Here is a 15,339-nt window from a genome sequence, read left to right as displayed (position 1 = left end):
ATAAATAAGATACTATCATACTTTCTTCTTTTTCAAGTGGAGAAACACTCCACTGTTGTGAAAAAGAAATCGAAAGCAGAGCTGAGGTGTATATGGACCATTGATATTGCCAGGTCTTACATTGCAAAGATATAGGTCAAGGAAAAATGATTCAATAAATGAAGAAATAAGACATGATCATCCATATCAAGCAAAAAATGGGACATTATCTTATCATATATAGAAAATTTGACTCCAAATGAATTGAATACTTAAATATTTTTAAATGTACTCTTAAGGCTTTAAGCAATATGAGTTTGTGTATTTTAGGTAGCAAATTAGAGATAGTTTTTGAAAGAGAACACAAAAACTAATACAAAATCAAAATATTAATTTATTTTATTTTATATTAAAATACTTGTTCCTCAGAAACATCTCAAAAAATTTGAGAAACAGTTTACCAAGTGATAGAACATACCTGAAATATATAACTGATGAATTATTATCAAAAATGTATAAATAACTTTTATCAACACAATAAAGAAAACATGAGTAACAATGTAACTGAACCAAAGATATGAACAGAAATTTCACAGAGAAGAGGTTACATGTGGCCAAAACAGATTTAAATAGATGTTCAACCTTATTGGAGACCAGGGACTTAGAACCCCAGATTATAAGACGAGACCACTTTGTATCAATTTCAGTGACAAAAATAAGAATGCCAGTACAACTAATTGTTTTAGTACATGTGAGTAAATAAAATTTCAAATCTGATTAGAGTATAAATTGATAAAGCCACTATATAAAATAGGTTGCCAAAAGAAATCATTAACAAAACAAAAAGATAACCCCCACAATGGGAGAACATAATGGCTGATACATGTGATAAGGGGTTAATATCTAAAACTTACAAAGTACTTACAAAACTCAACACCAGATAAATAAACAAACCAATCAAAAAATGGGCAAAGTATATGAACAGCTATTTTTTTAAAAGAGGCTATGCAGATGTCCAATAGACCTATGAAAAGATGCTCAATGTCATCAGAGAAATGCAAATTAAAATCACAATTAGATATCATCTCACATCGGTCAGAATAGCTGTCATCAATAAATCAACCAACAACAAGTGCTGGGGAGGATGTACAAAAAGGGGAACCCTTTTGCACGGTTGGTGGGGATGCAGACTGGCACAGCCGCTGTGGAAAGCAGCATGGAGATACTTCAAATTATTAAAAACGGATCTGCCCTTTAACTCAGTGACCCCACCGCTGGGACTATACCCAAAGAAAGCCTTATGTTCATTGCAGCATTATGACAATTAACCAGATATGGAAGTGGCCCAAGTGTTCCTCAGTAGATAAGTGGATATGACAGCTATGCAACATTTACATAATTGAATATTACTTGGCCGTAAAAAAGAAGAAAATTTTACCCTTTGCAACATCTGGAGAACATCATGCTAAGTGAAATAAGCTAGTCAGAGAAAGACAAATGCCGTATGATTTTGCTCAAATGTAGAATTTAATGAACAAACTGAACTAACGAGGAGAATGGGGACAGACTCATAGATGGAGAGCAGGATGACAGCTAGTTAGGGGGGAGTTTAGTGGGTGGAGGGATTGAGCAAAAAGGGAAACGTACTGATGCACATGGACAACAGTGTGGTGATTGCTGGGGGAGGGGGTGTAAGGGGAATAAAAGGGAATTTGAAAAATACAATAAAGATTAAATTAACACACACACATACACAAACAGATTGTCTTTTCCTTGTAAAGTTGAATATACAGTCCAGTAAGTGTTAACCATGTACATCAAGAATCATATAAAAAAACACTTAGGTATGTATATTTATAATTATTAGTTACTAAATTGTGGTACTAATAAATTGTGATATACTCTATGGGATATTATAGTCTATACTCTATTTACTCAAAGGGTAAATTGTGATATACTCTATGGGATATAGCCAGCAAAATAAATTAACTCGTTACACATAGTTGAATAAGTGTGGTTTAGAAGTATAATTTTTAGAACAAGGAGTTTCAAAATATTAACTACAACATGGTATTATTTTAATAAATTTCAAAAGAGTTAAAACTATTTATACATATATATATACACACACACATATAAGTGTGTGAGGGTGTCTGTGTATGACAAAAATGAATGTGAGAAGGACAGAAATATATTATGGGCATATGACTCACGATAGCAGATACTGCTGTGGGGAAAAGTAGGGTTGCAGGATAGAGGAAGACTGCTTAAATAGATCATTTTACTCAATATTTTGGTTCTGAAATTTGGAGAGGGAGAGATTGGGGGAGAGGGTGAGGGAAGAGTTTATAGAATATAAATGTCATGGGTGAAGGTTTCAGGTTAATCCATTTCAGTGCAACTGGGAATAAATGAATAATAATTAAATTAATAAAGAGACAAAGGGAATTACATTTATAACAACTTTCATCAATGTTTATTAGTGTAACTAATATGTAGCCACTTTCTCTTCTTAACTGAGTATTTTATTCTTTATGTTTATGCTATGAGAATAAGCATAAAGAGCTCATAAATATCATTCCCTCACATTTTCTCTTATGTTATAGCCCACATTCATTATTCTACATTTCTTTTAGAGCACTCAGGGTTTAAATTTATAATAATTATTAGTTTGGGATTTCTATTCCACAATTTTTATTTAAAAAAGTCTTATTTTTATAAAATGTAAGTAGATATAAAGATAAATATTTTGACCACATTAAGTGTAGGTGTTACTTAATGTATAGGAGGCAAATATAAATATACAAATAAATATAAATACATGTAAAATACATTTAATTTAAATGTATTTTTCAGCTTTACTGAGGTAGAATTAATACACAAAAGTTGCACATAATTATTGTATACAGTTTGACTTTGGACATATGCATACACCCATGATACCATCATAACATTTAAGGTAATAAGCAGATCCATCACCTCCAAAAGAATCCCCTGTTGTGTGTGTGTGTGTGTGTGTGTGTGTGTGTGTGTGTGTGTGTTAAATGCTAAGAACATTTAGCATGAGATTAGTCTGTTTTGAAGTGCACTATAATTTTAAGATTTTATTTTTTATTTATTTATCTTTAGAGGGGAAGGGAAGGAGAGAAGGAGAGAAATATCAATGTATGGTTGCTTCTCGTGTGTCCCCTGCTGGGAACCAGGAACTGGCCTGCAACCCAGGCATGTGCCCTGACTGGGAATCAAACTGGGATCCTTTGGTTTGCAGACCCGCTCTCAATCCACTGAGCTACACCAGCCAGGGATAAAAGGTGTGGTTTTAGTAGTTGTTGACAAAGCAGGACCCAGCAACTTGACTGTCTTTTGGAGGACAGGTATAGTGATTGCAGGTAATCTACATGTAACAATGCCTGTCTGCATTTTTACAGAAAGCAGTGAGTAAATCATACATACATTTATAAGTGTATAATTTGTTACTGATTATGCATTATTACATATAATAAATTTTAAAGTGTGCAATGTGTAGGTTAATAGAGTTTTACTCTCTTTATCATGTATCTGATAAAAAATCTTGAGCAAACACATAATTAAAATATTTTTTCCTTGTACATTTCAGAGATTCATATTTTTCTGATCTCTAGAAAAAGACATGATATTTTACTGTATCAGAGCACAATGTGGTGTAATGGTGTTTAATACAGTTGTGCAAGGTGGATGTAGTAATATTAATACACTATAAAGTCTGTGTCACTAATATTTTATGGTGACAACATAGGTTTCTACTTTTTTTAAAACTTTTTGTTGTTTAAGTACTGTTGTCTCCATTTTCCTCCTACCACTCCCCCCCACCCCAGCCATCCTCACTTCCCACCCTTGATCCTGCCCTTCTTTGGTTTTGTCTGTGTGTCCTTTACAGATGTTCCTGAAAACTCTTCCCCTAGTTACTGTCAATTTGTTCTTAATTTCAATGTCTCTGGTTATATTTTGCTTGCTTGTTTTGTTGATTAGGTTCCACTTATAGGTGAGATCATATGGTATTTGTCTTTCACCCACTGGCTTATTTCACTTTTTTTTTAAGACTTGGTTTTTATAGAGAATTTTTGTGTTTAAAACAGAATACAGAGGGAGGTACAGAGATCTTCTATATACCCTCCCCCTGTCCCTGACATGCTTAACTTCCTCCATCGTCCACATTACTCAGCACTATAGTATATATGTTCTGCCAAAATGAACCTATAGTGGCACACCCAAATCACCTAAAGTTCACAGCTTAACTAATGGTTCACTCTGGTGTTGCACATTTTATGAGTTATTGGCAAATGCATAATGGCATATACAACATGATATCATACAGAGGATTTTTACTACCCTAAATATCTTCTGTTTTCTGCCTGTTCAGCCAACTGTTCTCCAGCAACAACTGAGTTTTTTATTATCTCCATAGTTTTGCCTTTTCCACATTATATATTTGGAATCATATAGTACTTAGCCTTTTCAGATTGGTTTCTCTCACTTAGTAACATGCATAAGTTTCCTCATGTCTGTCCATGGCTTGCTTGCTTGCTTGCTTTATTTATTTATTTATTTATTTATTTATTTATTTATTTATCTTTGCATTGAATAACCTTCCATTGTCTGGATGTTTATCTATGTACAGAAATATATGGAACTAGTTTATCCATTCATCTACTGAAGGACATCTTAGTTGTCCTTCAGTTTTCACAATTATGAATAGAGCTGCCATAAATATCTTTGGGATGGTTTATTTATTTATTTTGTACATAAGCTTTTATGTGTTTTGGACCGGTACCACGGAGCATGATTGCTATCAATAGACCACATGCTAAGAGTATGTTTGGTTTTGTATGAAACCACCAAACCGTCTTGGAAAGTGGGTTTTTTTTACATTTTGGACACTTGAAATGTGTCCATCTACCTACACTTCTTTGATATATCTATTTAAAATAAATTAACTTTGTTTTATATTATTCATTAATATGCCCTATCTGACACAGAGGCAAAATTAAAAGACTTGTGTCACCAGGAAGTGGGAGAATTCAACCCATTTTGTAATGATAGGTTTTGAAAAATGTTAGCTACAATATTGAGATAAAGTTAGCAAGGTATTTTTAAAAAATATACAATAACTTAAATGTCTAGGAGATTCAATTCCAATGGAACATCCCACAAACATCCTCCTGGAAAACAACAGTGTTCTGTGTGATAGATAGACTGTGCTCATGTAGCTCTACAAGGTGCCTCTGTAACCACGTTTTTTCAGTTACTGAATATGTGAACTTGGGCAAGTCATTTAATCTCTCAATTGTGGTATCTTTGCAGTGAACATTGTTTGCACATTTAAAGATTTGTGTTATTCAGCGTTCTGCAGACTCACATGACAGCGAAAGCTAACAAGTCCAGAGATTTGCAGTTGGCAAACTGGGGACTGGGGAGAGCCCATGATGTAGCTTCAGGCTGAAGACTGGCAGGCTTGAGACCCAGAAAAACCTGATGTATCAGTGTAAGTCTGAAGGCAGGAAAAAAATGATGTTCCCACTAGAATGCAATCATACAAGGGAAATTCCCTTTTAAGTCATAAGAGAATCAAGCTTTTTTTTCTCCATTCAGGCCTTCAACTGATTGGATAAGGCCCATACATTCTGGAAACCAATCTGCTTTATTCAATTTACCAATTAAAATGTTAATTTAATCCAGACAGTTCACAGTAACATCCAGAATAATATTTATTCAAATACCTGGACACCTCATGACCTGGTCAGGTTGATACATGTAATTACCATCAAAGGAGAGCTCAATAGAAATAATGTAGTTGCAAGGCCTTGCACCATGCTTGGTCCATTTAAATACTAAATAAATACCAAATATTAATATTAATCCTTTTAAATAAAGTAATTTAATTAATAGAAAGTAATTAATGATACAATGGTGATGCTTTATTAAACATATGGTTAGTTATAGGTACAACAGTAATGAGTTTTTACATAAATAAATATATTATGATAGTCGTGATTGAAATTGGTATGGAGGACTTGACTCTGCTTATATTACAGAGTCAAGGGCCAAAGCCATCCTACTTAATTCTGGGGACTTTTTATTTCCAATAACATTCAACAAAGCCACTATGAGTTTTAGAATATTTTACTAAAACTGTTACAATGTTGATATATGACCTTGGATGTGTACTGGGGATGCAACTGTTACATGTAGTATCCAAATTACTAGTAAAATTTTAACCACTGAATAATAATCTATGAAGAAACCTCACTTCAAGAGTTTACAGAGAGAAATTACAGGGGTCCTTCCAAAGTGAGTACCTTTGCCAACACAGAGAGACCAGTGGAAATTGATGTTGGTTGTTAACTCTTGGGAAAAATGAAACCACAAGATTACTTTGGCATATGGTCATGGAAGATTTTCCTTTTTTCTCATCCTGAATTTTGGTTTTATTGGAGTTTGGCAGGAATCAGCCATTGCCTTGGCTACTATGACTTCCAGCTGGAGTGTTTATAGTCAAATACAGATTTATTACCTTTAACTTACTTCAAATATACATATAGTCATAGCTAACTTGTAAAGAGTAGAGCAAGGCATGGTGAAGGGGTCCTAGCTCATGAAATTATTAAAGGCCAGTGATTGTATCATGATATGTGTTCTAATGTGCCTGGCAAAAACAAAAAATAAATAAATAAAACAAGACAAAAACTCAGTATGTAGATTCAAAACCTGTATCAAGTGTACAGAAAATCTTTAAAATTAGGACACAGGTGATATTTGCACATTCATCCTTTTTATATTCCCATAAGTAATACTTTTACTAATGCAATATGTAATGTAATATCTATTTTGGTGGAATTGAGACCAAAATTATTTATTATAATAATAAATAGACAGAATTTATTATAATGCCTATCTTATGTGATGCAAATGTCTAAGAATCTGATGAATAGCATCAGCTCATGATCTGAAGTCAAATTCGTTGACTTCAGAGGATATTTTGAGGGAAACGCTTGACTTCAGAGGATATTTTGAGGAAAACGCTTTCAGAGTTAGCTGACATCAAGTAACACAGACAAATGAAAGACCCAGGATGTCTATAAACATTAGAAATCCGTGACTTTGAGAAGTAGATTGCTCTGCTTAGGCCAACAGAACAGAACTTATTACCCTATTTTTTGGACTATAAGGTGTACTTCCTCCCAAATTTGAGAGGAAAGGGGGGCTGTGTCTTATAGTCCAAATGTAGCTTACCTGGCTCCCTGTGGGGGTGGGCAGAAGCCTATTTTATTCATGTTATTAAATATTTTAGCACATTTTTTGCTCCAAAAATTTTTTCCTCTAAAACCTAGGTGTGTCTCATGGTCCTGCTCCTTACAGTCCAAAAAAATTCAGTATGTGGGCGTGGGTAAAACCCCGAGGGAAATTTGATTTGTGTTCATCTGAGAAGAGTATTGTCACTATTTTTCATGTTCTATTTTCTAATCTTTAATAAAGCCCACTAGCTTTTGTTTTCTAATTATTTTTACCTTTACCCTCTTTTTTCTTCAAGTATACTTAAATGACTTAGAATGAATACTCTAAGAACCATGGATAAAAAGTCAATAATAAAATACTTTAGCTATTTGCTTCTTAAAATTCATTTTTTCTTTATTGTTGCAACAGTTACCCCAGAAGCCACTTAAAAAAATAATATCTCAGCCTCAGGTGATTTGCCTTTAGGAAGTGAGGGATTAAATTCTTCAGAATAATTTTTGCATTGTTGCAGCCCTTCAGAATCAACTGAGTACAATAGATGTCCCAAGGTGGAATCACAAGAAAGGAAATTAATCTGTAATAAGCTTTAAAGTGACAAATTTCTTTCAGAAGTAAATGTCTCTCAGGAGAACTGAAGCACAATGCTCATAAAAATTGGAATTCAGGGGAATGCTTTACTCTTCTGACTAAGCTTAGGGAAATCACAACTATCTCGATAAAAAACATTGTATTAAAGTTACTTTTAACCACACTACACTTGTAAACAATTAAACATGTTCCTAGATAGTGTCTCTGTTGTGGTCCAAAATATAGTGCAAAATAACAGGGTTTATTCATCACATAAATAGTACAAATGTTAATTAAAGTACCTTTATTGATTCATTTTACTCTTTATTGAAACATAGTTGTGTTCATGGTTCAACAAGAGTTAATCTTTCTTTGTCCTAAGATAATTTTTAAAACAGTTTGTGGAAAACATCACGATTATAGGCAAACGTTAATTTATTAGATATGACAACCTTTTACTATGCAGCACCATCAGCCCTTCAAAATGCAGGTATACATGTGCCTGAAGTGTCTTCCCATGACCAGGTTACATCCAGTATGTACTCTGAAGTTTACCATGCTCCCAGTTGTAGTGATATAATTACACCTTAATAAACACATGGGAAAACCATGATTTCTTTACTCTAAATAAGGAAGTTAATGGGGCAGTAAAATATTAGTTTTATAATTCCTAGAAAAACAGAAGCAATAAATATTATAGCTCTGATATATTATTTTTAGAAATTTTCTTGACAGAAGTTAATTCTCTTACCTTTGTATGCATCACTTTTATAAGAACCAAAGGAGGTGGTTCATAAATAATGCATCTCATTGCACTAATAAAGAGAGGGAGAGGAGAAAAAAACAAGGCAAATAAACTCAAGTATACAAAATGTAAAATTCCATGCCCAAACATTACATGAAATATCTACCATAGAAAATGAGTCATGATAGAATTTTGTTAGAAAATTTTTCCCTAAAGTAGGAAATTTATTTAAATGAATTATATCAATCGTGTATAATATTACTAGTTACTATGATTGTATATTTATTACATAATTTAGCCTGTGGTTGATTTTCATCATCCATATGGAATTTCCAAAGTAATCAAATAAGCAACAAATCTAATTAATGATTTTCTCACAAAAATACAACTAAGCAGATCTTTCCTTATTGGAACTGGAGAAAGAAAATTGTCCTAAACTCCCTTGGTACAGAACATTTTTGCATCATGTTCTTCAGACCTTTGTGGACAGAACTGGTATTCTGAATGACATGTTTGAATGATATTCCTTTGAATGATATATTTTAATGAAATTTGTAACTCCTGAGAAGTTAGCATTGCCTAATCAACTGATCAACTAGCTCAAAAATATTTTGGCAGATAGTCCCGCCCTGTACTGTCTCCTTATTATGTCATCTCTTTTCCCACCCCTACCCCCTGCTGCAGGCATTTTTTTTCTTTTCCCATACTCTAGGTTTCAAATATAAGCTTCAGACTTATTATAATATCTTTTTAGAGAAATGTACTTAACATCACATTCATTCCAATTGACATAAAAGCATGTATGCACTCATTACTGAAAATAGCATTGTGCATTACGTTCTTCAGGACCAGGAGCTATCATAATGGCATGGGTGAAATCTCTGCAGCTCACGCTATGTGACAGGCCCTATTCTAGCCTCTTCTGTTTTATCGTCTCGGGCATCCTCAACAGCACACGTGAAAGTAATAGTCTTCTCTTCTTACAAATGATGCATCTGAAATACAATGAGATTAGCAAATGTGATCAGGTCCTTCCAATAGTGAGAAATACCTGATACATTACGTTTTATCTATTTGATCAATTTCAAGCAAGTTAAAAATAAAGGAAGTACAGCCATTACATTATACGGTTGCCAACTTGACAATTTACCTAATAATCCAAGAAAAAGAAAAATAATTTCGTATTTATGGACTCTCTAATAAAAAGATTTCAATGTGATAAAATGTACATAAACACTTTACAGAAAAAAAAAATCTCTTCAGTGAGTACAGTAAAACAGTTTAGGACTTCCAACCAAGGTGGAGGCATAGGTAGACACACTGTGCCTCCTCACACAACCAAAAGAAGCACAACAACAAATTTAAAAACAAAAACACCAGAACTGCCAGAAAATGGAACTGTATGGAAGTCTGACAACCAAGGAGTTAAAGAAATATTCATCCAGACCTGTAGGAGGGGCAGAGATGGGCAGCTGGGGCAGGGAAGAGTCACAGAAAGGCGGCGGCTGGAGGATTGGGGTAGGTGAGGCCATGTCTGGCAGAGTGGGCAGTCCCACATTTGCGTGTGGATAAACTGGAGTTGGAGGAACTGGGGAGCTAGGCAGACTGCTCAGCCTAGGGTTTCAGTGTGGGGAAATAAAGCCTCCATCCCTCTAACTGAAAAAACCTGTGGGGGTTGAGGCAGTGGGAGAAAATCCCAGCCTCACAGGAGAGTTCACTGGAGAGAACCACAGGCTCCCAGAATATACACAAAACCACCCACCCAGGAATCAGCACCAGAAGGGTCCAATTTGCTTGTGGGTAGTGAAGGAAGTAACTGAAAACAAGCCAAGAGCTCAGGAAGTGGCACTGTTCCCTCTCAGACCCCTCCCCCACATACAGTTTCTCAAAGCAGCAACATGGGTTCCCTGCCTGGCTAATACCTATGGCTCCACCCCTTACTACCTAACAGATGCACTGACCACCCCCACCCCCCAAAAAAGGCCCAAATGAAAGAACAGATGAAATCTTCAGAAAAAATACAAATAATTGATGAGAAGATAGCCAACCTATTATATGCACAGTTCAAAACACTGGTAATCAGGATGCTCACAAAAATGGTTGAGTATGGTTACAAAATAGAGGAAAAGGTGAAGGTTATAAAAAGGGAAATAAAGGAAAATGTACAGGGAACCAAAAGTGATGGGAAGGAAACCAGACTCAAATCAATGATTTGGACCAGAAAGAAGAAATAAATATTTAACCAGAACAGAATGAAAAAACAAGAATTCAAAAAAAAAAAAAAAAAAGACGAGAGACTTAGGAACCTCCAGGACAATCTTACATGTCCCAACATTGGAATCATAGGGGTGCCAGAAGGAGAAGAGAAAGAATAATAAATTGAAAATTTATTTGAAAACATAATGAAGGAGAATTTCCTCAATCTGGCAAAGGAAATAGACTTCCAAGAAGTCCAGGAAGCTCAGAGAGTCTCCCAAAAGTTGGACCCAAGCATACACCAGGGTGCATCATAATTACATTACCCAAGATTAAGGAGAAGGAGAGAATCTTAAAAGAAGCAAGAGAAAGGGACACAGTTACTTACAAAGGAGTTCCCATCAGACTATCAGCTGATTTCTCAAAAGAAACCTTGTAGGCAGGAAGGGGCTGGAAAGAAATACTTGAAGTCAGGAAAGACAAGGACCTACATCCACGATTACTCTATCCAGCAAAACTATCATTTAGAATGGAAGGGCAGATAAAGTGCTTCCCAGATAAGATCAGGTTAAATAAAGGAGTTCATTCTCACTAAATCCTTATTGTGTGAAATGTTAAAGGGAGTTATCTAAGAAAACAAAGAAGATAAAAAACTATGAACAGTGAAATGACAAAAAAAACTCACAACTATCGATAACCAAACCTAAAAATAAATAAATAAATAAAACAGCAAAAAAAAAAAAAAAATCCTAAGCAAACAATTAGAATAGGAACAGAATCTTGGAAATGGAGATCACATACAGGTTATCAGTGGGGAGGGGGAGGGAGAAATGGGGAAAAAGACACAAGGAATAAGTAACATAAATGGCAAGACACAAAATAGACAGGGGGAGGTTAAGAATAGTATAAGAAATGTAGAAGCCAGAGAATTTGTATGTATGGCCCATGGACATGAACTAAGGGAGGAGGGAATGCGGGTGGGAGAGGGGGGGGGTGCAAGGCAGAAGGGGGTAATGGGGGGAAAATGGGACAACTGTAACAGCATATCAATAAAATATATTTAAAAACTATTCACCTCTTTAGAATATTAAACATTAGATAAAATATTTCAGGGGTCTGGCATGATTGAGGTGTTTCATTATTTTATTTTTCATGATTTTTATTTGGATTATAAAATATAAACAAAATTATATGTACAGGTTGGTTTACATATAAACAGTCATATTAATATTTTATATTTCTCTTCAAAAATAGTATAAATTAGAATAATTAGGAGCCTTTTAAAAGTGTATTTATACGTGTATTTATTATACATGTATTTAAGTACTGGTGGACTATGCTTATGTGAAAGGCAAAAAACATTATCGGTAAAATGGACAGTTTATTTCTATGGGAGATCCCTCATAATATTTAATAACCTTACCCTGGGACATAGACTCCTTCTTCAGTCACAAAATAAATAGTTATTGAACTCTTAACTTTGTAATCGTAGTTTTTAGGAGTAGGGAAGAAGACAAAAAAAAAAATCCTTGCCTTCATGGACTTACATTATAGGTAGAGACAAATAAAATAAATAAATAAACTATTTATTAGGTTATACCAGGGTTATCAACTTTGGCACAATTGACATCTTTGGCCAGCAATTTTTTTAGTTTTGTTGTGAGGTGTTGTCTTGTTTATTGTATGATATTTAGTAGCACCTTGGACTTAAACATACCAGATGCTAAGACCCCTGTCCCAGTAGTCATGATAGTCAAAAATGTTTTCAGATATATCTAAATGTCCCTGAGTTTAGAGTTGGGGGAAATAGCCCTTGGTTCAGAACTATTGTACTAGATAACAATAGTGCTATGGAAGAAAACAACCAAATTGGATTGTGCGCTGGGCGGGGCCATCGAGAGTTTAAATAATCCCTCCCAAACCCTCAGTAATTGCCATATTCACGGAGAGTGCAAGAACCCAGAGGCGTAGTAGGAGGCAACAGCCCCCAACCGCAGGTCTTTAGCCAGCTGTATCCATTCATGTCAAACCTCACCCAGCATCATCTGTCTCCTGCTGTTGAGGTGAAGACTGATGTTCCAGGGCTATTTAATTGTTTAGGTTATGATTTAATGCACCCTCAGAAAATGCCGTAAGAGCTGAGGTTGACAGTTTCACAGAAATCTGCTCAAGAGTATTGGTCAAGCACGAGGTTCTGTGTCCCACAGCCACTCACGTGCTGTCTCTCTAGGATGCAGGGTTTCTTTGCACCATGAACATACTTAATCATGGGCACCAATGTCATCCAAAAACTGTTATTTTCACCAGTCTCCATCAATTACCTTATTTAAATTCCTAATAATATTAGGATATCACTATTACATTTTTCTCTGGTATTAGTTTTCTGTGGCTGCCATAACAGATTACCATAAACCTGGTGGGGTAAAACAAGGGAAATTTATTCTCTCATAATTTTGGGATCCAGAAATCTGAAATCAATTTTTCAGCAGGGCTATGCTCGCTCTGAACGTTCAACAGGATAATCCATCCATTGCCTTTTTGTTTGTTTTGTTTTGCTTTGCTTTGTCTTGTTTTGTGGTTTTTGGTAGTTCAAAGCCTTTCTGTTTGCTCTCTGGCTGTGGCCTCAGTCTCTGTATCACCTCTACGTGCCTCCTTCCCATTTTCATCTCTTTTACAAGGACACTTGCCTTGCAGCCTGTCAAAGCCTGGCAGGTCTACTCTACTTTCAGGGAGATGGAACAAAACGCACAGAGCTGTGGGGATGCTTGACATGCCCTCATTCATAGGTGGGTGAGCCACACACACTGCAAGCTGCGTGTCTCCCTGCATGTCTCTGCAAGTCTCTGCATGTCACCTGTGCACTCTGCATGGTACACAGTGTGGCCCCTCCTTTCCAGCATGGCACACAGCAGGGAGCCCCTCCTGCCCGAAGTACTAGAGGCAGTACTAGAGGCAAACAAAGCCGGCTTCCAGCAAGAAGATTATATAGCATAGCACAATTCTGAGCTTGCAAACTCACTTCATGTTGTAGGAACAGTTTATTGACCCAGTCTCAAGGCTAGGAGAGCATTGTTTGTCAGGCCCATTGAAGGTTATGAGAACGATGCTTCCCTTAGTTGCCTGGGTGAGGAAGCTGGACTGCCTCCACTTACCACACAAAACTTGTGATGGCATTTAGGGCCCACCTGGAGAATTCCAGACAACTTCTTTATATAAGATTCTTAGTTACATCACATCCACTAAATTATCAGGTAATATCAACTCTTTTCCCAAAATAATGTAACAGTGTAAGTCCCAGTGATTACAACTTCATGCCTTTGGATGGCCATTATCCCCCATTTCTTACCATGGTCACTAAGGGTGTTTCTTAGAATGTGTTTACCAGATCCATTTCCCTAAGGAAAAAAACTTGCCACTGTTTTTTTGGAGTCTATTAGCAGCATCCTTAAGAATATAACTAAATTATGCTAACACATTACAGAAAGAAAAAATGCACACAGGTAAAATTCATGAACTTAAATAGAATAATCCTTAAAAACATATTGAAAAAATAAATTGCAAATATTTAGTAAATCATTGCTACATGGATTTTACACAAGAAGGTGAATTTATTTTTGTATTCTATCAACCGATGTAACTCATATAAAAGATCGTATCAATAAAAGACAAGACCATATTGATAGGTGCAGAAACACTACTGAAAAAACTCAATACCAAACTTTAAAACAATTAGCAAACTAAGTACAGAGCTCTACTTTCAAAGCTATATTTATGCTTTCTTTATTTATAAACAACATTTATTAGAGGCCCCAGTCAGGAAAAATGCAATAAAATGATAAAAAATAATAAAATTTTAAAAGGTAGAAGAAAAATTTATATAGAACCATTTTTAATTAAAAAATGCACATGGACAAAACCAAAGAGGGGTAGGATCAAGGGTGGGGAGTGAGGATGGCTGGGGTTGGGGGAAAGTGATGGGGGAAAATGGAGACAACTATACTCAAACAACAATTTTAAGAAAGGAAAATAAAAGAGAATTCAGAGGCATCTATTACAGAATTGCAAGTCTTAATATGGGAATTATCATTCCCATATAATAGTCAATATATCAAAATCAACTTCCTATTTCCCACAAACATTTGAAGAGAGAATGTAAAGAAGATTTAAATAATTGAAAAGTTATACCATGTTTATTGATTGAGATATATATAATATAGTTTAGATACTGGTTTTCCCTAAATTGACCCCTGTAAATCAATGCAATCCCAATAAACTTAGCTATTTCTTTTTTTCCTTTTCTTTTTTTCTGACAAAATGATCTAAAATTTGTTTGGCAATGTGAGGGGAAAAAAACAGTATAATTTGAAAAACAAAAAAGTTGGAGGATACACTATTTTATTTCAAAACTTACTATAAAATTATAGTAGACAAAAGAGTTTGGTATTGATATAAATATAACAAATAGATAAATAGAATAGATTATCTAAATAGACTCTTATTGATGTTTTCAATTGAACCTCAACAAAGGTGTGAAAATAATTCAGTGTTAAAAGCAAAACCTTTGCAACAGGCAGTGATAG

The sequence above is a fragment of the Sturnira hondurensis genome, unplaced genomic scaffold (assembly GCF_014824575.4).
Source record: "Sturnira hondurensis isolate 20B ecotype Veracruz unplaced genomic scaffold, ASM1482457v3 Scaffold0012536, whole genome shotgun sequence".
NCBI classification, from domain to species: domain Eukaryota; kingdom Metazoa; phylum Chordata; class Mammalia; order Chiroptera; family Phyllostomidae; genus Sturnira; species Sturnira hondurensis.
This window is presented reverse-complemented; position numbering follows the sequence as displayed.